This window comes from Gymnoscopelus braueri, assembly GCF_963280865.1.
Source record: "Gymnoscopelus braueri genome assembly, chromosome: 15".
NCBI lineage: Eukaryota > Metazoa > Chordata > Actinopteri > Myctophiformes > Myctophidae > Gymnoscopelus > Gymnoscopelus braueri.
Window position 1 is genome coordinate 5,556,117 of NC_137620.1, and position 24,804 is coordinate 5,580,920.

General features: G+C 44.8%; 1 protein-coding gene and 1 pseudogene across 2 annotated transcripts in view; one reads left to right on the forward strand and one right to left on the reverse strand.

Moving 5' to 3' along the window:
- Positions 1-24,804, reverse strand: part of LOC308102206 (VPS10 domain-containing receptor SorCS2-like) — a gene marked incomplete at its 5' end in the record, with an annotated part of 367,583 nt that overhangs the window by 195,686 nt on the left and 147,093 nt on the right. The gene's annotated exons all lie outside the window — the stretch shown is intronic.
- LOC308102109 (thioredoxin reductase-like selenoprotein T1a) lies at positions 11,406-11,972 on the forward strand (annotated as a pseudogene). Its single transcript has one exon. The product of its transcript is annotated as a thioredoxin reductase-like selenoprotein T1a (transcript).

A 24,804-nucleotide genomic window follows, 5' to 3' on the forward strand; every position in this document is an offset into this window, starting at 1 on the left:
CAGCAGGAAGAGTTTTTGTTTAGTTTTTTGTTTTATTCAAGATGCCAGCAGTTTGGAGCAAGCTGCTAATGGACCTAGTGGGTCCAGGTCTGTCTGTGCACACACCTTTGACACTTGCCTGCACTCTGCCGTCTCCTGCCCATGCCATGCCCACCCAGGGGCCCCACGTTCCTCATCCTGAGCGTTATGGAGGTGATCCTGAGACCTGTGACTCTTTCATTGCCCAGTGTTCGGCAGTTTTTGAGGACCAGGCACCTGCCTTTTCCACTGAACATTCCCGCCTGACTTATGTGAGGTACATGCTCACAGGAGAGGCCCTGTCCTGGGCTATTGATGTGTGGGAGGAGGAGATGGAGTTTTGCTCCTGTTACTACTCTTTCACAGTAGAGCTGAAGAGAGTTTTTGGTTCTCCAGTGTCCAGCGTTCAAGAGCCCGTGCTGCCCAGTACCACAGAGCCCGTGCTGCCCAGCGCCACAGAGCCCGTGCTGCCCAGCACCACAGAGCCCATGCTGCCCAGCACGCCGCTGCCCAGCACGCCGCTGCCCAGCACGCCGCCGCCCAGCACGCCGCCGCCCAGGTCGCCGCCGCCCTGCTCGCCGCCGCCCTGCACGCCGCCGCCCTGCTCGCCGCCGCCCTGCTCGCCGCCGCCCTGCACGCCGCAGCCCTGCTCGTCGCTGCCCTGCTCGCCGCAGCCCTGCACGCCGCAGCCCTGCTCGTCGCTGCCCTGCTCGCCGCAGCCCAGCTCGCCACCGGCCTGCTCACCGCCGCCCTGCTCGCCGCCGCCCAGCTCGCCGCCACCCAGCTCGCCGCCCGGCCCTCTGCCGCCCGGCCCCCTGCCGTCCGCCGCCCGGCACCCTGATGCCCGGCACCCTGCCGTCCGGCTCTCCGCCGCCCAGCATCCTGCTGCCCGGCCCTCCGCCGCCCGGCCCCCCGCCGTCTGGCACCCTGCTGCCCGGCACCCTGCTGTCCGGCCCTCCGCCGCCCGGCACCTTGCTGCCCAGTGCTGCTGACACTCTGCTGTTTAGTACTGATGAACCCTCGTTGGCTGTCCCTACACCTGCCTGTTCCATGATGTTCCCTGATCCTGTCTGTCCTGACTCCGCACCTGTCTGTCCTGAGCCGACTCCAGCCCAAGACCCATTTGAGGGGTCTCGTTTGGTCGTGTTCAGGGGAATCCGTGGGTCCTCCAGAAGGGGGCGTGATCGCCATGGTTCCCGACACCCCCAACACTCCCTGTTGCCCAGCGCCCTGGAGTCCCCGCTGCCCAGTGCCTTGGAGTCCTTGCTGCCCGGTGTCCAGTGTGTCTCGCTACCCATCGTTCACAAGGCTCCACTGCTGCCCAGCGCTACAGTTACTCCGCCCCCAGTCTTGCCTGTGATCTTGTTGGCTGTTCCCGCCAACACCCTGCCTGTCTTGCCAGATACCTCGTTGTCTGTCCCCGCCTGTGTCCTGTCTGTGTCCTTGTTGTCTGTCCCCGTCTGTGTCCAGCCTGTGTCCTCGTTGTCTGTCCCCGCCTGTGTCCAGCCTGTGTCCTCGTTGTCTGTCCCCGCTTGTGTCCCGTCTGTGTACTCGCCGGCTGTCCCACCTGTTTCCTTGTTGGTTGGCCTCGCCGACGTCTCGCCTGAACCCCCGTCGGCTGCCCCCACCGACGCCCTGCCAGAGACTTTGTCAGTGGACTATGCCGATGCCCGAGCAGATGTCCTGTCGGCTGTCCCTACTGACAGTCTGCCGGGACCCTTGTCCGTTTCCCCCACTGACACCCCCGTTGAACTTTCTGAACTGCCACTGGTTGTCACTGCTGAACCCAACTCAGCACTCCAGCCATTGGACCCTGGTCCCATACCCAAGTCGTTGGGTCTTGGGTCTGCACTCCAGTGGTTGGACCCCGGGCCTGCACTCCAGCAATTGGACCCCGGGCCGGCACTTCAATTGCCGAGTTCTGGGCTTGCACTCCAGTCGCCGGACCCCGGGATGGCTGTTAAGCCACCTGACCCCTGTTCTGTCCCCCCAGTTTTTCAGCCTTGCACCCCTGTCTCTCCGAATGTCAGCCCCTTTGTTCCCCAGGTCTCTGTCCCTCAGTTTCCCCAGGCTACTCTCTCTCCCCGGCCCCCCTCTGCTACGCTCCGCTCTGGAATGTCCTGTCTTTTGGTGAAGCCAACCAGCCCGTTAGCCGCTCTCCCTTTCTGTTTGTCTGCCTGTCTCCCTCTCTGCTTGTCTGCTAGTTTGTCTGCAAGTCTTTTCGTCCGTCTGTCTACTCCCCAGTCCTTCAGTCTTCCCTCTGACTTGTTTTTCCGCCTGTTAATGTGTCAGTCCACTTGTTTTTCCACATGCATGCCTGTCTGTCTGTCAATTGATTTGTTTGTCACTTGGTCTGTCTCAACTTGTGCCTATGTGTTTATCTATGTGCCTTTCTGCATGTCTGTCTGTGTGTCTGCCGACCTGCCTTTCTGTGTGATTCTGCTGGTATGTTTGTTCGTCCTTCTGTCGGTCTCAGTCAGTCTCGTTGGTTGTGTGTAGTCTCTGTCTAGTCCTGTCTGTCTGCTCCACTGTCTATGTCTTGGTTTTCCTCTCGTCTGTCTGTCAGTGTTTCCTTGTTCTCTGTCCAGTTTATCAGCATTACAGATAGCCGTCTGCCTGTTGGCTCGTCTGTGTGATGTCTGTTGGCTGTGTTCTGTCTCTTTGTCTGGTTTATTGCGCTTGTCCTTGTGTGTGTCTTCTTGTAGGCCTGTGTGCTTGTTTCCTGTTCTCTGTCTTGTCTCTTTTCTGCGCGTTTCTTGTCACCTTTTCCCTGCCGGTGTCCTCAGTCCTTCTCCTCGTACTTGGTCAGTTTCCCCAGTCCTTAACTACCCTGCCCCGAGCCAGTTTTGCTCTGTGGTCCTGTTCTTGCCCTGCCCCGTAAGAGTCCTGTGCGCTTCTTCTGTTTGCTCTGTCCTGCCCTGTCCCTGCCAGTTCAGTCCTGTTCCCCGGTGCAGTGCCCCAGTCCCTCCGCCGGACCCCCTCCTGTTTGTTGTTTTTGTGGGACGTCTGGTAGCCGTCCCTTTGAGGAGGGGTAATGTCAGGATCTGCATTGCTTGTGTTGTTTTGAAAGTGTGTTCCTGAATCTTATTTTGAAGTATGCTCTTGTGTTCCTGCCTTCCATTGTGCTTGTTACCTGTCTTGTCTCACCTTCCCTGATTTATGGTTCATGTGTATCACCTGTGTCCTGTTTGCCCCAGCCAATCCCTGTGTTTATTGTCTGTTGAGTTCACCTGTGTCCTGTTATCCTCGTGTGTATTTAAGCCCTGTGTTTGGGCGTGTTGCTTTGTTGGATTATTGTGTATCCTGAGTTTCCAGTCTGTTCATGTTTTCAGTTGTCGATTAAACTCTGTCTTCCACTTCAAGTTTCTGACTTCCGTGCATTTGGGTCCTACTAGAAAGACGTCTTGACAGGTTATTGTTTAATAGCATCTTAGGCTATGCAGTAACAGCTTATTTGACATAAATGTACGTTGTTTTTCTAAATAAGGGAAAGTAGAGGAGTCCTCACTACAAAAGTACAATTTCCGCCTAAACTAAAGGTATGTTTACAGGACTATATGTCAGTATTTCTTTAGGTAAATTACATTCTGACTCTTTGGTGATGTAGGGTAGACACCTGGTTCACACCTCAGCAAATTTGATGAAGATAAGAGTGAGCATTCTCAAGTTATAGCATTTTTGGTCACCTTTGCCCTATTCGGATTTGCCTTTTTCAGAGATTGGAGTAGTTCTAAAGAATAGCCAAAAAAACAAATTTTGCCCCAAAATAAAATTTCACAACAATCCATTTCATTAATGGGAGACCCTAAAGATAAGAAAAAACATGGTTGTGTTTTGTTCTAACTCGGGTGGGGGTATCTCAAAATCTGAGGGCCTCTGCTACAGGACTATTAGTAGTGCTGTCAGAATTGTCCAAAAATGACCTATCAAATCTCTAATTCGGGTGCCGCGCTATGAGCCTGTAGATCTGCTATTTTTGGAAAATGGTGACATTTCTTTTACAAATCTTTGTATAATATTTAGTTTTTGCTTTAAAAAGTATATATTCAAAGATTTGCACAAATTTTCACTATTTAAAAAATAATGCAGATCTACAAGCTCATAGCGCGGCACTCTGTGCCACACTATGAGCTTGTAGATCTGCAAATTTTTTAATAGCCAAATAAATGTATCCCGGTCTTAATGGTCTTAATGTACGTATGTGTATGTATGTATATACTTTGCAGTACTTGTTTTATTACAGTTTTATTAGTGCTTGTTTTTATGAACAGCCCTTTGGGACATGTTTTGTGATATTGGGCTATAATAAAATTTGACTTAACAATAAATAATGTAAGTTATCACCATGAACAGCAAAAGCCACTACGACAAACCCCTATGGGTTTTTATGGGTCACTCAATCCAAAGATACAGAAAAGCAAAATGTTCAGCGTTCCAAAAGAGGAACTGGGAGGGTTCCATCATGGGATGTTATGTATCTAAAGGCTGTAATGTGTAGAACTGGTGTGGAGAGAGTCAGAGGCTCCAGTGAGTAACAGAGAGAGATAGAGAGAGATTAACAATGTTTGAATTAATAGGACTGCTCATTCAACACTGTCCTCAATTCAGACCTTTGGATTAACACACTGGTCGGTAATTATTGTTGATTAATGAGGAATAATTACTTTGAAACGGCGCGCGTGTGTGTGCGTGTGTGTGCGCGTGTGTGTGTGTGTGTGTGTGTGTGTGTGTGTGTGTGTGTGTGTGTGTGTGTGTGTGCAGTGGTGGAAAAAGTACTCAAATGTTTTACTTAAGTAAAAGTAAATACTGCAATGCAGAAGTACTCTGTTACAAGTAAAAGTCTGGTGTTCAGAATTGACTTGAGTAAAAGTACAAAAGTATTGGTATCAGAATGTACTTAAAGTACCAAAAGTAAAAGTACTGACATGTTTGAAAATAGCAGATCTACAAGCTCACAACGTGTCACAGTGAGCTTGTAGATTGTCTATTTTCAAAAAGCCTAGATGTAGGACTAAAGTGGTTAATGTATGTTTTATAATGTAATGATTTATATCTGCAAAGTAAGTTTTCAAATTATTGAAGTGGAGTAAAAGTACAATATGTGCCTCCGAGATGTAGTGGAGTAGAAGAAAAAGTATTGGAAATTGGAAATACTCAAGTAAAGTACAAATACCTGAAAATTGTACTTAGAGTAGGGGGCACAGAGAGGGGAGGAGCATAAATGTCTAATACTAGTTTGATGTGCTCATCGTACTGCAGTCACATCTGAGTGTCAACTGTAACGACCTGCGAAGTCTAAACCAGATATGCCACAGTAGTCTGGCTATATTCGATAGTTTCGTCAAAGACTTAACCCTTCCCAAAGCATAATGGGACTATGCCTAAACAGAAATACCCCAGGTCGAGTGTAGCTGTGAAACTATGAGTATTCCTGTATAGGCAAACACTACATGCACGTATTATATTAATAATAGACACTGCGCACACACACTCACCCCTGGTCCACGGTGAGGAAGTTGAACCCACAGGTCCCTTGAAGAATTCAACTCTTACGACTTCTCTCATAGGAAAATTAGTTTTATTTTAAAACTCAAAGTGATACAGGGTATGGCAATAGTATAAAATAATAAAAAAGGGAAAGGTAACATTTCTGGTAAAACAGACAACAGACCCCCAAGCTCTATCTCTGCGTCCTCAATCTAAAGTGCCTGGCACAGACCGAAAAATATCCCCAAATTCAACTTAATTCATCCAAGATACGGGCTTGCCAAGAATTCTTGTTTGAATGTTAAATCTGGATAATATTCCTCAATTCCTGCGACCTACACGGTCATTGACAAACACATCCCCAGAATCCGATCTGGAATTAGTCTATCATTTCCCATGCAATAAGGCTACCTAAGATAAAGCGACCCAGCAATCGGTAATGCTAGGAGCTGACAAAATTCTCTGTTTATTCAACCAGATTATGGGCAATGCCAAGGTCCCAGTCGAATACAGCAGAATCCACTATCGCTCCCCGCAACCTCGTTGCAGTCTGGTCACCAAGACAATCTGAAAGGAGAGAGCCCAATATAATATTGGGGGGGAGGAATATGGGAGAAGCTCCGTACATGCAAGGCTATGTCCCTCGCCCGATCGTAAGTCGGGGGAACATTCTAACACCTCATACGCACACCAGGCTCCTCTACCAACCAACCCCCAGAACAGAATTATACAGCAGTATTTATACAATTTGATTACATCCGACAAGCCTAATATGGCCTTCCTTCCCCAAAAGTCCCCCATTGCACCTAACACCATATATAGCAACGGGTCATAACATACAGTACGTTGTCAGAAACAGCATGTCATTGATAAGAGGAAGTTATGGTGTAGGCCGTTCTGATGCAATCATGTTTGGCGGACCTCAGGCCCGCTCATCTTCATCATGGGGAACAGGATGTGGGTCAGATCCACACCCACGAAGACCCAGTCTCCTCGACACAACTTAATCCATTTTTACACTTTCAGAGTTAAATGAACCCCTCACCATTTTGGTGTGCAAACAGACATTAAACGCCAATACAGACATCAAACACCATCCTCCCTGACAGAGGAAGAAGACAGATACTAGGAAACTAGGTCATTACATTAACATATTCCATGCATTGATATTACACACCATCTTCACAATAACAGACAAAGAGAAAACGAGAAAGAAATACAATAAACAAACCACCGTTTGATGTTTTTCCTTGTGATTTGATACACTGTGCTTGTATTTTCTTCGGTGTTTGGGTTCCAAAACAGGGAAAGAAAAGGGCGGACAGACAGAAAGAGAAAGAGACCGACACAGAGTGTCAGGAAGACAAAGAACTTGAGAGAAACTTTGCTTTTTGATGCTGCACCTTGGGGAAGTGCGGAGACAAATCTGCACTTTAGGACAACATACGGTATGGTCCCTGATTCAACATCTAATGTCCTCATAAGTCAAGGCCTCTCTCGCGGCGCCCCGATTTCTCTAGGAAGACAAATTGAGAGCACCGGGCGGATTCAGCGAGCCGAGGGAGAGCCCACGGCAGTGGTGGAAAAAGTACTCAAATGTTTTACTTAAGTAAAAGTATCAATACTGCAATGTAGAAGTACTCTGTTGCAAGTAAAAGTCCGGAATTCAGAATTTACTTGAGTAAAAGTACAAAAGTATTGGTATCAAAAGTACTAAAATGTTTGAAAATAGCAGATCTACAAGCTCACAACGCATCGCGATGCAACGCGTTGTGAGCTTGTAGATCGGCTATTTTCAAATAGCCTAGGTATAGAATAGGGCTAAATTGGTTAATGTGTGTTTTATAATGTACTAATATATATCTGCAAAGTAACTAGTCACTAAAGTGTTCAAATAATTGTAGTGGAGTAAACGTACAACATTTGCCTCTAAGATGTAGTGGAGTCGAAGTGAAAGTACTGAAGACTGGAAATACTCCTTTACACCTGTTGTCACTGCTGTTGTTTCCTACTGACTCACCTACCAGTGAGGAGCCCCCACCGGGAGGACGTAGAGCCTTCGTCCTACTCCTCCCGCCCAACGCTCCCTGCTGAGAGGTGACATATAAAGGTAGACACCTCCTCCGACACTGGGGCGTCTGTATCGCGGCCGTCATATTAGAGGGGGCACGCACGCTTCCTGACTACTGGCCAATCACAGCGCGTCTTTTCCGAGACTTGGCAGAATCTAGTTGTATAAAATTACAACCTGATATTTTTACACAACTAGATTCTGACAAGTCCCGGAAAAGACGCACTCTGATTGGCCAGGAGTAAGGAAGTGTGCCCCCTCTAATACGGCGGCCACGATACAGGTCGCTCCAATGAACTGCAGCGGCCAATGACGTATCTAGATTTCTATATCTATGGGAATACGTGCAGTGACAATTTTCACCCTCCCCTCCCGGCTTCCCTTCCCCCCGAACACGGGCCAATTTTGTCGGCTGGTAAGTTTTGATGATTGGCTGCAAGTCGACTAGCAGTTGACCTCCGATGGGAGAAGGACAGTGTGCCTGGCGATGTCTGATAAAATCCGTAATGCATTATAGAGGTGTTAATACAACCGGCAGTTATTAGCCATATCCCTTCCAAAGAAAATGTGCTCAATTTTGACAAGGGCATCTTTAAGCACAGGTCCGATGAGATTATAACAATCTAATCGATCCCATCTTTCTTTTTTTAAATAGCGGTAAATTAGCTTCAGAGCGCAGCTTCTGATTTATCAGCAGCAGAAGGTAATTGCACCGATGGCGATAGAAATACTGCTGAAGCCATTAATGTTAAAGCGGCTTCCATTAACGTTGATTTACTGCCATTTAACGCACCGCAACATAAATACAGATCATGCGTTCAACAAGTGAGGTGGTATTTCACACATCCATTTGATTAATAGTCTATATGCTTTATGATCCAGCCTTGTAAAACTGTGAACTGTAGATCACAGTTAGGACCAGTGGTGGAAAAAGTACTCAAATGTTTAAACTTTTACTTAAGTAAAAAATACTGCAATATAGAAATACTAGTATCGGCATCAACATATACTTAAAGTACCAAAAGTACTTTAAGTATATGTTGATGTTTCAAAATAGCAGATCTACCAGCTCACAACGCGTTGCATCGCGACACATTGTGAGCTTGTATATCGGCTATTTTCAAATAGCCTATATGTATAAAATAGAGCTAAAGTGGTTAATGTATGTTTTATAATATAATAATTTATATCTGCAAAGTAGTAACTAAGTCTTCAAATAATTGTAGTGGAGTAAAAGTACAATATGTGCCTCTGAGATGTAGTGGAGTAGTGAAAGTGAAAGTACTGACATACTCCAGTAAAGTAAAAATACCTGAGTAAATGTACTTAGTTACTTTACACCACTGGTCTCTCTCACTGCCAGACTTATTTCTGGCTGCGTTTGCCCACTGCAGCGATTTTTCAATGTTCTTACCTTTTTCAAGTAGTCACAGAATATTTATCTCCAGTATGATCGATCCCCTGATGGTTGCTAATCACTGAGGGTTTCACTGTGTAGTTTCACAAATGTCAACGAGGTCATCGCGACCTCGTTGACATTAATTGTCTGCCTTTGAAAATAACATGTCTGGGCCAAAAATACAAGATACACAGCCTTTTTAAGCAATAAGTTAAACAAGAAGTGAATGGAGCAGCAAATCTTCAGATCATGATATATTGGGTTCTGAACGTTTTTTTTTTTTTTTAAACTTGTTGTAACTCGTTCTTGGCAGCCAGGGCGTTATGACAATGACTCGTTATAACTCGTTCTTGGCAGCCAGAGAGTTAGGACAGAGATGTCTCAAGGTTGATTGACCACAGAGTGCAGAGGGTTTACGATCTCCATTCCCTCCACAAATGTGCAGGTTATCAACACTCTATAGGAATAGCCACTTTGTTTGACTGCGGCCAGTTTTCACAGGACAGAAAGGACCTCACCGGCTGTCTCTGTTTATTTGACGTTCCTCTTTACAGGAGTGCAGCGGTTACGGATGATAAAGTTCCAGGAGTCTCGGGTGTACCTTGTAACAGAGGTTGTATGGCCTTCTGCCACACACTGATTGTGTCAAACCTAAACGATATGATCTATAACCAGGACTAACAATGTATTAATCTCTCAAGAACAGATTCAGAGCTGCGCTTAAATCTGTCGGGAGCCGTGTTGATAACCCATGCACATTGTCTACAAGTAGCCTTCAGATCAGGAAGCAGGTCGCGACAATGTATGGACAGGGTGTCTCCCTATGTGTTGGTAAGAAAGTGACTGTAGCAGATATCAGCTCGTTGCCCATAATACATACACACAAATGTAAATGTAAAGCTTTGTTGTGGTTTGAATTCATAAAAAAACAGTGTTTGTGCTATTGTAGCGGTCGGTTACGTATTGTGAAACTTATATCTATATACGCAACAATAAAACAAATTCTTCCTGATCACATTATTGGCCCAAACTCAAACAGTTGTTGAACTCTCGAGTCGAGAAGAATAAGACATGCGTGCGTGCGCATGAACACACACACACACACACACACACACACACACACACACACACACACACACACACACACACACACACACACACACACACACACACACACAGTCTCCTCCGTTCTTAGAACATGCCAGTAGCCCTGTGGTGACCCCGAGTTCACTGAGGGGAGACAGTCAGTCAAGGCTGACAGGTTTTAACACTGAACCTGTGAGACTGTGAACACTTCCATGGTGTGAAGAACGTCTGCAGCAAATGGCAGCTACACAGAGTATGGTGTGAACCCCATGGTCTACAGGGAGAAATGCTGAAATCACTGGGACAACTGGATCGGTCGCACGGAGTAAGGCAGCCCGTAATAACAAGAGTCGTACAAAAGTGAGAAAAACATTGTTAAGGCTTTGTCAGAGTACCCGTTGTACCTGCTTGTCTATCTGGGTGTAGCTGTATTGGGAACTCCTTATATGGTTATGGCTGAGTCAAAGTGACGTCAGAGGTCCGCCCAAGTCCGCGGTTGGGCCACCGGCCCTCCCATTATCACCCGTTATACCATAGTACTTGGAGGTCAATTTATGACAGCGGTACTAGAGGTCTTCACGGGTCCAGTATGACGGACCCGGACCAGAATGGACCAGTGAAAATTGTACCAGGGGCCGACTGGACATGAGCAATTATTAGAGATCTAAGGTCCGGACCCGAGCAGTACCGGGAGATGTCGGACCCGACCCGTATAGAACCGTGACATTCCAGACCAGACCCCGACCCGCATAAAACCAGAGGCCCCGAAATGCCCGAATGCAAAAGTTGCCAATTGCTAACGTTATTATTACAAGTTGTCCAGCGTTAAATAAGACTTGTTTTTCTTACTTTCTTATAAACATAGCCTCCCTGGCTGGTGCTGCTGGCAGCGCCCTTGGTCATAACATGATGTATAATCCCAATCAATGCTCATTGGACAGTTAATTACAGGTAATGACAGGTAATTAAAAATAAATCCACCTTTGACGGCATCGGAATGTGACAGAGACCCGAGACCCGATTCCGACCTGGAATCGACCACTTAATGAGAATGGACCCTTGGGTATTCGAGGGGTCGGGCTTACCCGACAACCTCTAATCAGTACTATGACTACATATTGATGACATAACAACTTGGGAGAGTGTGTCAAACAATCAGCTTAGGAGGGTTTGGGAATCTCCATATACGGGCAAGTGTTTCAACCAATCAGCTTAGGAGGGTTTGGGGATCTCCATATACGGGCACGTGTTTCAACCAATCAGCTTAGGAGTTTGTGGATCTCCATATATAACATTCATCTCATCATGAGTAGTAGAGAGCAGGAAGAAAACTGAAACGCAGTAATGGTGAATAAGTGGTTACCGTTCTTACTCCTTTTCCTGGGGGTTTTCTCGCTATACTGCGCCACATCTGCCGAATACAGTGGAGTGAGGAAGATGAAGATGCCGTTCGCCCCGAGACCCCTTCTCAAATTCCAGATCTGCATCTCCTGAGGGTACAAGCGGGTGTTCGAGGAGTACTCGCAGGTCTTGAACCATCGGTACCCGGACATCCGCATCGAGGCGGAGAACTACCTCCCTCCGCCCGTCTATCAGCACGTCGCCTCCTTCCTGTCCATGTCCCAACTGCTGCTGATCGGACTGATCATCATCGGCAAGGACCCGTTTGTCCTCCTCGGCGTGCAAGACCCGGGCATCTGGGTTTGGGGCCAGGAGAATAAGATATATGCCTGCATGATGGTGTTCTTCTTCGGCAACATGATAGCGAACCAGCTGCTGTCGACGGGAGCTTTCGAGATCACGTTGAACGACGTGCCGGTGTGGTCCAAACTGCAGTCGGGTCACCTGCCCTCCATGCAGCAGCTGGTGCAGATCCTGGAGCGTGAGAAGAGGATGAACGTTCTTCCTTAAATCCTACGCTGACTCCCACCCGGAGCCATTGGACGGCAGTGTGACGTGATGTTTATGATGGTCTGCGCCGAAGGCAGGTAGTCTGCTGGCGCAGACCGGATGTCCCATCGCTCCACACCTCGTCCCTTAAGACAGTGGTTCTCTTTCCCACAGACCCATTTGAAAAGATATGCCAGGGAGCCCCAAAAGAGACAATTTTTAAGGCTATAGCAGTGATTCATTCCAAACCGTTTTAATTTCAAGGAACCCAATTTGGACACGGACCCCCATTTGATGGCTTTTTGTATCTCTGGGACCTGTGACTGTAACAATCTATGTTAATCTAACTCTGAGAGAGTACAAATGGAACCAAATGGACCCGTTAGGGTTCATTTGGTTCCATTTGTACTCTCTCGGAGTTACAGACCCATAAGGGTCCACTTGGTTCCTGACTATCAATCATTTGACTGGGGACCCCCTGGAAACCCCTCAAGGACCCCTGGGGTCCCCGGACCCCACTTTGAGAACCAACGCCTTAAGATGTTGGAAGGAGCTTTGATCACAGCGCTGATCAGAGACAACCCCCTGACCCACATTCTACTCTAAAAAAAATAAAAGCCTTTATTTGTCACCAGGAAAATAGTCAAATAAAGTCAAATAAAAGAAGAGATTCCGCTTGTGATGTTGTGTGAACTCATGTCTCAATCAGTGGTGTCCCCCCCGATGACAGAGAGTCCGTTGGATTTGGAGTCGTGCCATATTGCCCGGGCACCGCTTCATCAAAGTCCTGATTACATTCCCTGAGGAGACACCCCTGCTGCAGGCCATGAAACTTTGATTAATCTAACAATTCTGTGACGGCTGTGAAGATAATGTACAGCACTGACACCTGTCTGTGTACTTGAATGTTAATGGACACACAATATACATGAGTGCAGAATCCATTGCTTTGTGTGCCATCATGCTGTATTCCATTTACACAGCCGAGATCGAGGATGGCAAAACTTCAGCGAAAGTTAATTTGCATGAAGCAAAGAATAACAATACCTGGCTCCCTGTGGCGAGAAGATATAAGTCACTGTTCGGCGATGTTCGCGTCGACGACGCTGCTCCAACAGAGCCAGAGACTAAATCGCAATTGGAAATGCCTCCCACACAGCAAGCTGTCTGTGCAGGCAGCCAGCCAGGATGAAGTGATTCATGCTAAGGGCTGTCGAGAGTGGTGGATGGCTCCCTTGACGAGTAGTGCAAAGCCCCTTAACATGGTCATTGAGGGTCTATAGGACCACCTTCATCGCAGAGGTTGCTTATGAAGATTCCCCTTAACCCTTTAAGACCGGAAACGCTGTTATTTTAAGATTTCTTTGGCTATTAAAAAATTGCAGATATACAAGCTCATAGCGCGGCACCGAGTGCCACGCTATGAGCTTGTAGATCTGCTATTTTTAAAAAATCTCGATTTTTTAAATTTTTTTAATGCTTCATGGGGATCCCTGGAACAAAACATTTCGAGATGGGGGTCCGCGGCCAAATACATAATCTAAAAATGTTTTCTGAATCCGTGGTGCTCCAACTTTTTCCATGTCAAGGACCCCCAAAATTGTATTTATTTGGCCGCGGACCCCCATCTCAAAATATGTTGTTCCAGGGACCCCCAGAAGCAGAGACTTGAGTTACAAATGTTTGCTTTAAAACATAAATATATTAAAAGATTTGAACACATTTTCACAATTTTTCAAAAATAGCAGATCTACAAGCTCATAGTGCGGCACTCGGTGCCACGCTATGAGCTTGTAGATCTGCTATTTTTGAATAACCAAAGAAATCTAAAAATGACACAGATGCGTTCCTGGTCTTATTGGGTTAAGTGGCCCTTTCATGTTATGTACATTTCTGTGCTTGGTGCCTGGGACATGTTGCAGAGTTAGCAAGAAATAGTGATGCTACAAGAAGCAAGACAACATGCTGTGCTCAAGCTTACAGGATATAATAACTTTACAATTGTCGTCCGGCATACAATTCTGTTTAAGTGAACAGTTCACTCTCAGAGTTAAACGATCCCTCTGGATTTTGCTGTGTGTCGTAGTGTGCAAAGCATGGCACGTGAATATTTGACTACAGCAGAGTGGATCCCCAGCATTTTTTTTTTTTAATAGCATAACAATCATTTTAACCCCTTTATCCATATCGTATATGTTGGCCATTCAAAAATAGCAGATATACAAGCTCACAGTGCGTCACTTCGTGCCACGCTGCAAGCTGGTACATCTGCTATTTTTCTGCATTTTTGAAACAAATTTGAAAGTGTTTTTTAGCACAATTCTTCTCTTCTGGGGGTCCCTGGCACAAAGCATTTTCAGATGCGGGTCCACGGCCAAATACATATCATTTTGGGGGTGCTTGGTACAAAAGAAGTTCTCACTGTCCAGCTGCTGTCAGCTCTGTTGCCAGATTCTGTGAGAGAACCAAGCAACCAGGTCTAGGAAAACAAGCCCAAAAGAAGTGACTATGGGCCACACAAGCACTTTAAAGATATACTGTACATCTGCTATTTTCAAATAAAATCTTGGGGGACAATTAAAATAAGCAGACCTGGCAACGCTGTCTCTGACGCAGCCTTGCAGAGCGCTCAGAATAGAGGAATGATAAAGAAAAGAGACATAATTATAGAGGCTTCTGGGGCCATTTATAGAGGCCTCTGGAGACCTTTTAAAGGGCCATGGTCAACTTATATCTGTCAGAACTGTCTGTATTTACGAGCAGGGTCGTGAGGGAAGAACATCTTGCTGTCTTATATTTCAACTTACATCCGTTACCCCGTCATCTTTGTATAGCAGCAGCACATTTCAATTCCAGTGCACATGCAGTACTGCAACTTCTAATAAGTTTAGGTTTTAAAATGGACACTTCATCATTTATAAACCCAGCTTTGATATCAGATTCCTCTTTGTTGATATAGACCAGTGGTTCTCAACCTGTGCCCGTACCCACATGATTTTTTTTTGGGGGGGGGTCCCCAGATGACAGTAAAGTGACAATTTAAGGACTTTTAAGAGCCTTTTAATACCTTAAAAAAAGAAAAGAAAAATACTATATAAAAACTAGTCAAACATTGGCCAAATTTTCAAATAATATAAGAAAGAGGAAAACATTTTGAAAATAGATGATCTACAAGCTCACAACATGAGTCAAACTAAATGAAATGCCTCAATTACAGTTCCAAGTGCTTGTCGGGGTGGGGGAGGGGGGGGTCCCCAGTTCAAATGTCATTATTTTGAAATATGATTATTTTGGGGGGTCGTAGCCTGAGAAGGTTGAGAGCCACTGGCTTGGAGGATGAGTTGACACACTGCATGTGTAATTCTTCTAAGATACTTGACGATAAAATTGTTCATAAAACTAAAAAAAAGAACCCTCCGTAAACAGGAAATGGGTACATGCACTGTCTGTCACTAAGGAGAACTAACTACACTTTTCTAATCACAGCACTTTCTTCTCCCAGAGAGCATAATTAGCAAAGAATTGGTCTCGGAAATAAGTGCAGACTTGTCGTCTAAGAGTATTAAATCCCCCATTGTATTCCACTCATCAGCAGCAACAGAGAAATTTGCATACAGCAAAATAATCATTGTCACTTCGTAATTGTCACCTGCAGTCCCACAAAGTTGTTCCTCTGTTGAAGAGCCAGCTGGTCTGTTACTTTCTGTTCATGGACTGTACCGTTGCGTTGTCACTTACATGCCATCATTGTCTGTTCACAACTTCAGCAACACAACTTTGTATCGTATGATAAAGCTGCACTATGTAACTTTAAAGAAAGAAAGAAAAGAAAAATCACACCCAGTGGGAAGTGGGCGGTGTGGTCATCACAGTGGTCATCATAGTGGTCATCATAGTGATGGAAGCTCAATTCCAAAAAAAAAATGATTTTTGGAAGTGCATAATCCTATTTATAGGTTATTAATCTCATCATGTGTCTCGCTAGCCAATCACAGTGCTTCCCTGCCTTCTTCCCCTGATGTGGTTTAAGCTTCTCTCTACGGTTCTCTACGCTTGCTCTGCTACACTTCTGCACCAGGCCAACCATCCAAGACAACTCGCCTTTTAACTGCAAGGTGACCCCCCCCCTCCTCTCCTTGAATTTTAATCATTCAAAAGTGTCGTCAAATGATGTTATAGGCTGTCTCTATGCCACTTCGTATCTCAGTAACCACAGCAAGAGAGACAGGCGAGGTAAACAAAGTCAAAGTAAATATCCGCGCTTGCAGGCGCGCGCACACACACACACACACACACACACACACACACACACACACACACACACACACACACACACACACACACACACACACACACACACACACACACACACACACACACACACACACACACACACACACACACCTTAAGTTGCAGAGTTAGGGACCAGCTGACAGCCACAACCTTGAAGGACATCCGTCTGGTCTACTGATAATGCCGAACACAACAGAGACGGCTCATAAACGTAAGACTGATACGCTGTAATAAATGTGTTCACACAGCTCAATGCTTATTGATGGTCCCGTTGTCACTGCAGCAGGTGGTCTGAGAGGACGTCTGTTATTTTAACCCATTAAGACCTGAGGTCCGATTCTACAAAGGGCTTCTAATGCGGTAGTTCTCAAACTTTTTTGTGCCAAGGACCCCCACAATTATATGTACTTGGCTGCGAACCCCCGTCTGAAAATGTCTTGTGTCAGGGACCCCCAGAAGAGAAGATGTGTGTTAACAACAAAACATAATAATACATCGTCACCTTTCTAAACTAATCGCCTAAGTAAAGTTTTTCATGAAGAATAAAAAACTGATCCAAAACAAAACTATATAGCCTATATCTTAATAATTTCACCCAAAACGTATTAAAAAATATTACTATTAAAATGAAAATAACACTGTCTGTCAGTTATGTAACATAAGAGATTTAAATAGGTTTAAATAGGATAAAATCTGACTTAGGCCCAAAAAAAATCCCCAAAATGGCCTAAATCAGTAAATAATTCGACGTTTTCGGGCCGAGCCGGGTCGGGTTCGGGTAGAATTTGAGAACTCTACAAGCTCAAGCTCGACCCGTTTTGAGCTATAAAAATAAAGCAGGATCTTTTTATACAACTAGATTCTGACAAGTTCCGTAAAAGACGCGCTGTGATTGGCCAGTGGTCAGGAAGCTTGCCTTCTCCAAAATGTCGATACAGGTCGCTCCAATGAACTGCAGAGGCCAATGAGGTATCTAGGTTTCTATAGCTATGATCATGACAACGATAAAAGCTGCGTGGTGGAGCGGTCCATGGTTCTGAATAGGAGTCATCACTGTCTCCATTCCAGCTCCCCAACAGTCATACATCTCACTTCCAACTCCATCTTTGCCTCCGGTCACTTTATCCATATTTTATACTTTGGCTATTCAAAAATAGCAGATCTACAAGCTCGTAGCGCGGCACCGAGCTTGTAGATCTGCTATTGTAAAGCTGCTTGTAATCTTTGCTTCTGGGGGGTCCCTGTAACAAAACATTTTGAGATAGGGGGCCATGGCTAAATATATATCAAAGGTTTTTCTAAATCCTAACAGTATGTGGTACTCCAACTTTTCCATTTTCAAGGACCCCAAAATGATGTATGTAATATGCATTTTGCCGCGGACCCCCATCTCAAAATATGTTGTTCCAGGGACCCCCAGAACACAGAATGGAGTTAAAAATGTTCGCTTAAAAACATACATACATACATACATACATACATACATACATACATACATACATACATACATACATACATACATACATACATACATACATACATACATACACACACACACATACGCACATTTAAAAAAAAAATAGATCTACAAGCTCATAGCGCTGCACTCGGTGCCATGCTATGAGCTTGTATATCTGCTATTTTTGAATAGCCAAAGAAATCTTATATGACACAAGCTGCTTTCCCGGTCTACATGGCTTAAGAAGTGTGCGTGTCGCCGTGTTTATCTTGACAGCATTTCATCACCTCGCTTGTCGTTGTGTTTGCTTTGTCCTTGGGGCTAAACGAACACTGAAAGTTGCGGGTGTGGAGGGAGAGCAGCGTTCGCTCATCTCATTTGTGTAATTGAATTTGAAAGCACATTTGCCTTGTTGTCAGGCCCGGGGATGAAATAGAATGTCAGTATTAACAGAGGGCGATGCCCCCCCCCCCTCACAACATAACCATGATAAAGTAATAATATAAGAGTCTTGCTGGCCCAAATTCAAAAGTGACATCGCCTGAGAGACCGAGATGCCATCAGTCCTGCATGCCGTAAAATATTTAAGACAGTTTACATGAAGGCTTTGTCAGAGGATGTCAGAGAAGACCTGCAGGCTCAGAATGTGTGTAATACTGGTACTAAAAAGCAAAAACAGGCTTTGTCTGGAAAACATTATTTATTTTTTTTTAAGTCCAACTAGGCCGAGGAATAAATGCAGTATATATAGACCAATTATTTGTTTACTAACATTGAGACTGGACGCACAGGTGATTGTTTCACGCAATCAATTCCCAACCTGTTGTTTCGGGGTGCGCTGGTTTCAGCACACCCCAACCCCCTCTTGTGTGTTGGCTAGTGAGGCGCGTCCTAGCGAGACCTGATAGAATGGGTTTCATCGAGCGCATACTGGTTGCACGCATACTGGTTCTTATTAGTGTGGCGTCGTCTGTTAAGGGGTCTATATAACAGGCCAATTCACGTTTTTACCTCTAACTGGACTGATTGGCATGAAACTTTGCACGCACACTCCCTAAAGGCCAAGGAAAAACCTCTGCCCTGCATTTTCAACATCGGCCTTTTATAGCGCCAGCAGGAGGCCGATTTTGGCTAAGTAGTGCGCCACTAAAGAACCTGGATCCAGAAATTGTCAGAAGAACAAGCAACTTCACATGAAAAACAATATAATTAACTAATTAACTCAAACACAAAACTATATTCTACACTCCCACAAATACACATATTGTGTTTTTGCAATAACTTCATCAACATGAATCCGTCAACTTCTACAGATTCCACTAGCCTCTATAATGACTGAATTCCAAACATTGCTGGCCCACTACTGACATTGCGGAGACCTGTGCTCCGAGGAGCAATTTTTCTAGTTTCCATAGTGGTCCTCTAAGGCAGCTCAGTCGATAGAGCACTCGCCCTTAGACCACAAGGTTCTGGCTTCTGGCTTCCGCACCACCTACTCAGCGTATAAGTACAGCACTGTGTGGGCAGTGGTAGAAAGTAACTAAGTAAGAGTTTGTAGATCCATCTATTTTGTGAAAAGTGAAACTATTTTAAAGTGAACATTTGTAACTCAAATCTTTGCTTCTGTTGTGTCCCTGGAACAAAATATTTTGAGATGGGGGTCCGCGGCCTGCACTGGCCTACACCATTGTCTACTTTAGCTAGGATTGAGGAGGCTTTTAGCAGACATTAGTTGTATGGTCTTGTGGATGTGGCTGGCGGCTGGAAGGCAGGTGACCCAGGAGGCCACAGGCTGGATGTCTGGGGCCAGACTGAGGCGGAGGGCTGGGTGAGAGGGGGCTGGGTGACATCCTTAGAGTGTCTGGTCGGATTAGACTCCGGGTGTACGCTGGGTTTGTTTTAGGTTCACTGGGAGGTGAGCAGCTGTCTAGGAGGGGCTGTGGGAGCAGGCTGGCACTATAGTTGAGGACACATACCCTTAGGGGAAGGTGGTCGGTGTTCGTCTGTGAGTGCATTTGTGTGTTTTTGTGCGCCTGCACACATTTAACCCATTAAGACCTGAGGCCGAATTCTACAAATGCCTTCTAAATCAGTGGTTCTCTTTTTCGTGCCAAGGACGCCCCGAATTGAGAGAGACAGAGAGAGCGAGAGAGAGAGAGATGGTCACGGACCCCCATCTGAAAATGTTAATTTTCAGATGGGGGGACCCCCAGAAGAGACCCCCAGAAGAGAAGTGTTAATATTCCATATTAGCACATGCGAGTACATTTTGACGGGTGCTGGGTAAAAAAAAAGTGATAAGGGCGTTATATATCAGGAGATGGGCAGTGTCCTTAATTAGGCCGGTCACAATTATTACATAATCGACTGATCGTAATTATTTGATTTAATTTAGCATAATCATCATAATTGTTTCCATGTTGAGAAAGGGTCATACATTGTTTTTAAATAGTGGAAATAGCTGATCTAGCTGATCAGCTTTTTCTACTATTCTGCAACAAATTGTGAGTATAAGATATTAAATATGTCATATTTTGGCCATAATATAATAATATTGTTTTGATTGCTTATGTTTACAAGGCCTAAAAGCCACACAATTAAAATCAGAAGATAACTAGCAGCACCTGCCTGCCATCAGGGATTGGAAGTGATAATGACATCAAGACCTGCACACATTTTCTTCTAAAACAGTGTGTTACTGTACGTAGCTTCAGCAGTCAAGTTGAGCGTCTGCCTTGGTCTTAAATGTTTCTCTTTTTTAACGGCACATCCTCCATCCTCTTTGCTTTGGCATTCATTAATGGTAAAAATCCAGTCAGCCAACATGCTATTCACTGACAACATTGATGACAAGAACATCCATCCGTACGTATTTTTTCAGCACATTATGTGTGTCCTTGCCATCGTACCGCTCTCTCACCTTCAGTCTCTCTCTCTTTGGGCCTCCCAGAAAGAACTTTGGCCTTTTGGAAGCAACACAAAAATATTTCAAGGAATGTGTTAGTCTCTTTCTACTGTACAGCCTCACAAAACACCATTATCTTTCTCTCTCTCCCTCTTGTTTATTGGGTTCTTTCTTCCCTCTCCATCAGAGAGTCTCTCTATCTATCTGTTCTTGTGAGTCACGTGAAGGTTACAGTGAGACAGTGGTGGAAAAAGTACTCTTTTTTACTTAAGTAAAAATATCAATACTGCAAAGTAGAAGTATGTAACAAGAAAAAGTCCGGAATTCAAAATGTATGAGTAAAAGTACAAATGTATTGGTATCAAAATGTACTTTAAAGTACCAAAAGTAGAGAGTACTCATTATGCAGAATGTCCCATTTGAGATCTACAAGCTCACATCGCATCGCAACGCATTGTGAGCTTGTAGATCTGCTATTTTCAAATAGACTAATGTATTTAGGGCTGAAGTGGTTAATGTATGTTTTGTAATAATAATGCAAATCTACAAAGTAACTAGTAACTAAAGTATTCAAATTATTGTAGTGGAGTAAAAGTACAATGTTTACCTCTGAGATGTAGTGGAGTAGAAGTAAAAGTACTGAAAATTGGAAATACTCCAGTTAAAGTGATTTTCTTTGGTTAAAATAAGTGTTAAATAGCTCTATATTCTGATAGTACTCATTGCTATAGAGTGTTTGTTCAGTAAAAGGAGTCTCCATGTCTCTCCAGCTCTTTATAAAACAGAAAAAGCATTTTCGTTTCAGTTTCAGTTTAATTTCCAATTTTCTCAATCAGGATATAGATTAAACAAGTGAAGTGATGACACTAAGAAATGAGCAGGCAAAATTGGAACTGGAACACTATAAAATGAAGCTTAAAAATTGGTACTTTCTCCTGATTGGCTGATATTTTGACACCTACAAATTTATTTTCTGTTTATTAAAGAGCTGGAGAGACGGGGATACTCCTGTTACTGAACAAACACTCTATAGCAATGATTACTATCAGAATGTAGTGCTTTAACCTTTTAACAAAATACTTTTTGTTTTAACCAAAAAATATCACTTACCCTACCTTTAAGTAAAAGTATCTCAAAATTGTACTTAAGTGCAGTACTTGAGTAAATGTACTTACTGTAGTTACTTTACACCACTGCAGTGAGGTGAGTTTAGAACGGCCATGGATGACTCAAAGAGGCTGCTCGGTGTGAGGCCAAACAAACCATATCCAATTAAAAGGTGTAGCACTGCAGGCTTAACAGCCTACAGATGTAAAGGCCACTGAGATGTCTGTCCTTACTAGGGATGGGACGATAATCCTTAGTGTTTATCGTGATAAAAAAAAATAATCGTATAGCAGAGATTTACATGTATCGTGAAATTGTCCTCTGTCATACACTAGGAAGAATTAGCTTTGTTGAGCTGCAAATTCAGTACCGCTTAAACCCTCTATACTTGATAAAATGGACCTGTTAAAGAGCACATGTTGGTACAGTACGCTCTTATTTCACTCTACACAAATCGATTCGCCACAAATAGCCGATCTACAAGCTCACTTGTTGATCGGCTATTTTTGGCGAATTTTAAGCATGTTTAGATTATCGCGATAATATTGTTAATGGCAATTTTTGCCACAATAATGTAATAACATGTCATTTTCATATATTTTTTCTCTCTCTCTATCTCTCTCTCTCTCTCTCTCTCTCTCTCTGACATCAAATGCTTGTGTCTGAGAGAGAAAGAGAGAGATAAAGAGAAGAGTGATGGAAGAGTGAGAGAAGAGAAGAGAGATATAACTGGTCTCTCGTATAGCTGCTAGCACAGCATCACTCTCATTGGCTCACTTGGCTCAGAGCTCCAGTGGGGATACAGTATATCAGGGTGATGGGAAAGGTATCTCTGCCAACAAGCCACCGCCAGCAAACCCCACTATCCATTTACCAATTCATATATGAGTGTGTTGGAAGGGAGGGTGACGGGGGGTGGTGGTTCTATGTCTCTGTCAGAGGGTCTGGCTGAAAAGTGATGGACAAAATCACTCAAATGGCGGAAAGAGACCGAGTGACGGAGAGAGAGAATGTGTGGAGGGGGGAGAGAGGGAGAGAAAGAAGGAAAGAGAAAGCTGGAAGCTAAGAGGATTAATCCAAATCCTAACAGATTTCCCTGTTCAGTGGGTTAAAGCAAAGCCAAATCGGAGTCAAATGTTCCAGCCTGCTGCCAAACGAGCATTATTCAACCTCTGCCCGCATTGTCAGAGTTTCTCCTCAGGCTCAAAGGCTCCTTTCTATTAAGATTGAAAACGATGAAATGATACGGGATCAAGAATGTGTGTCGGATCAACTGAGAGAATTGTTTTATTTTTTGTTTTCCTCTCTTCCTCGTCCAAAATCTTTCTCCATGCCTAATCCCGCACACATGCAAATCTGTTTGCTGTCCCCAAATGAAAAACTTTTTTTCTTCTTTTTTTTTGGGGGGGGGGGGGGGGGGGGGCACTTTCCACATTTGCAGTGCTGTCACACTTTGCTTTGGACCAACTGTAAATGTCTGCATACACGTGTGCCCACCCACCCCCCCATCATCTGTCTCCCCTGCTCATCAATTAATTAATTTTGAACTGCGAGGGTCGGAAGGGAATCACCAAACACTGTTTCAATTAAAACACCATTTAAAACTCACCCAACGCGCGCGCGTGTGTTCCCACACCCACCCCCACCCACCGACACCCACGACACCCCCCCCCACACACACACACACACACACACACATACATACACACACACACACACATTAGCTTGTGCTAGCTTAAACATGTCCAAAGCCCCCTGGTTAAAAATCCTGTTAAGTCATCACCCCTAGTATAATTCCATTAAAGAAAAAGCCGCCTGCTTGGTTCCTTCTCCTCCTCCAGTGGGACCTTCCAGGCTCTCTGGCTCTCTGGTGTGGGAGTGCTGTGGTTTCATTTGGCAGCAGAACATGAATATTAAGCAGAAATCATAATTTACTGAGAGCGCTTGGCGTACAGACACCGGGCGAAGCCGTCAAATGTCATTAATTCCACCTCAGATGTAATTATTTATTTCCTGACGGTGTGTTTATACAGCTGATGTCGTTTCAGTGAGTCCGCCGAACACAGGACGTCCCAGGCTGGACTGTTTTGTGTTGTCGTTCATGTTGTGGTATAGTGGCCATGGCGAAGAAGGAGAAAGGGCACTTATTTCTTTGGGACATTTTTGTCAAGGGATTTTTTGGGCAAAGGTCATCGGGCTTGTGCTTGTAGATCGGCTATTTTCAAATGGCCGAAATGTATATAGGGCTGAAGTGGTTAATGTACGTTTTGTAATAATAATCAACATCTACAAAGTAACTAGTAACTAAAGTTTTCAAATAATTGTAGTGGAGTAAAAGTACAATATTTGGATCTGAGATGGAGTAGAAGTAAAAGTATTGGAAATACTCAAGTACAATACTTTAGTAAATGTACTTAGTTACTTTACACCATTGGGGGGGGGGGGGGTGTGTGTGTGTGTGTGTGTGTGTGTGTGTGTGTGTGTGTGTGTGTGTGTGTGTGTGTGTGTGTGTGTGTGTGTGTGTGCGTGCGTGCGTGCGTGCGTGCGTGCGTGCGTGCGTGCGTGCGTGCGTGCGTGCGTGCGTGCGTGCGTGCGTGCGTGCGTGCGTGCGTGCGTGCGTGTTCGGTGTTTTGACCATTTCCTGTGTGTTCTGTAGGCCCCAGCTAGCCAGTCACCTCTCCAGACTCGCTGCACAGACTTCACACCCATAGCATGAAGGTGGCAGGTGGCCATTGTGAACTGATGACATATGCGTGTTTCATATTCAAATGAGACGGCCAGCAGTGACCATAGCTATGTTTCTGTGTGTGTACGTGCCTGGCTTGATTATTATGCAGCACAAGGTGTGGGTTCTGTTGCAGTGGGATGAGAGAGAGCCCGACATGCCAACATATCAGCTGATACACACAGACAGCAGGTTTACACAGCCAGCATGTCCTCAGCTGAAACTCCCCTGACTGTCCACATGGTGTCTATTAAAACAGTGGTTCTCAAACTGTTCTGCATTACGGCACACTTGAACAAACTCTCAAAAGCGTTTTACATGGTCTTGGGCATAGGACATGCACTGGTTGAAGCTCATTAACCAT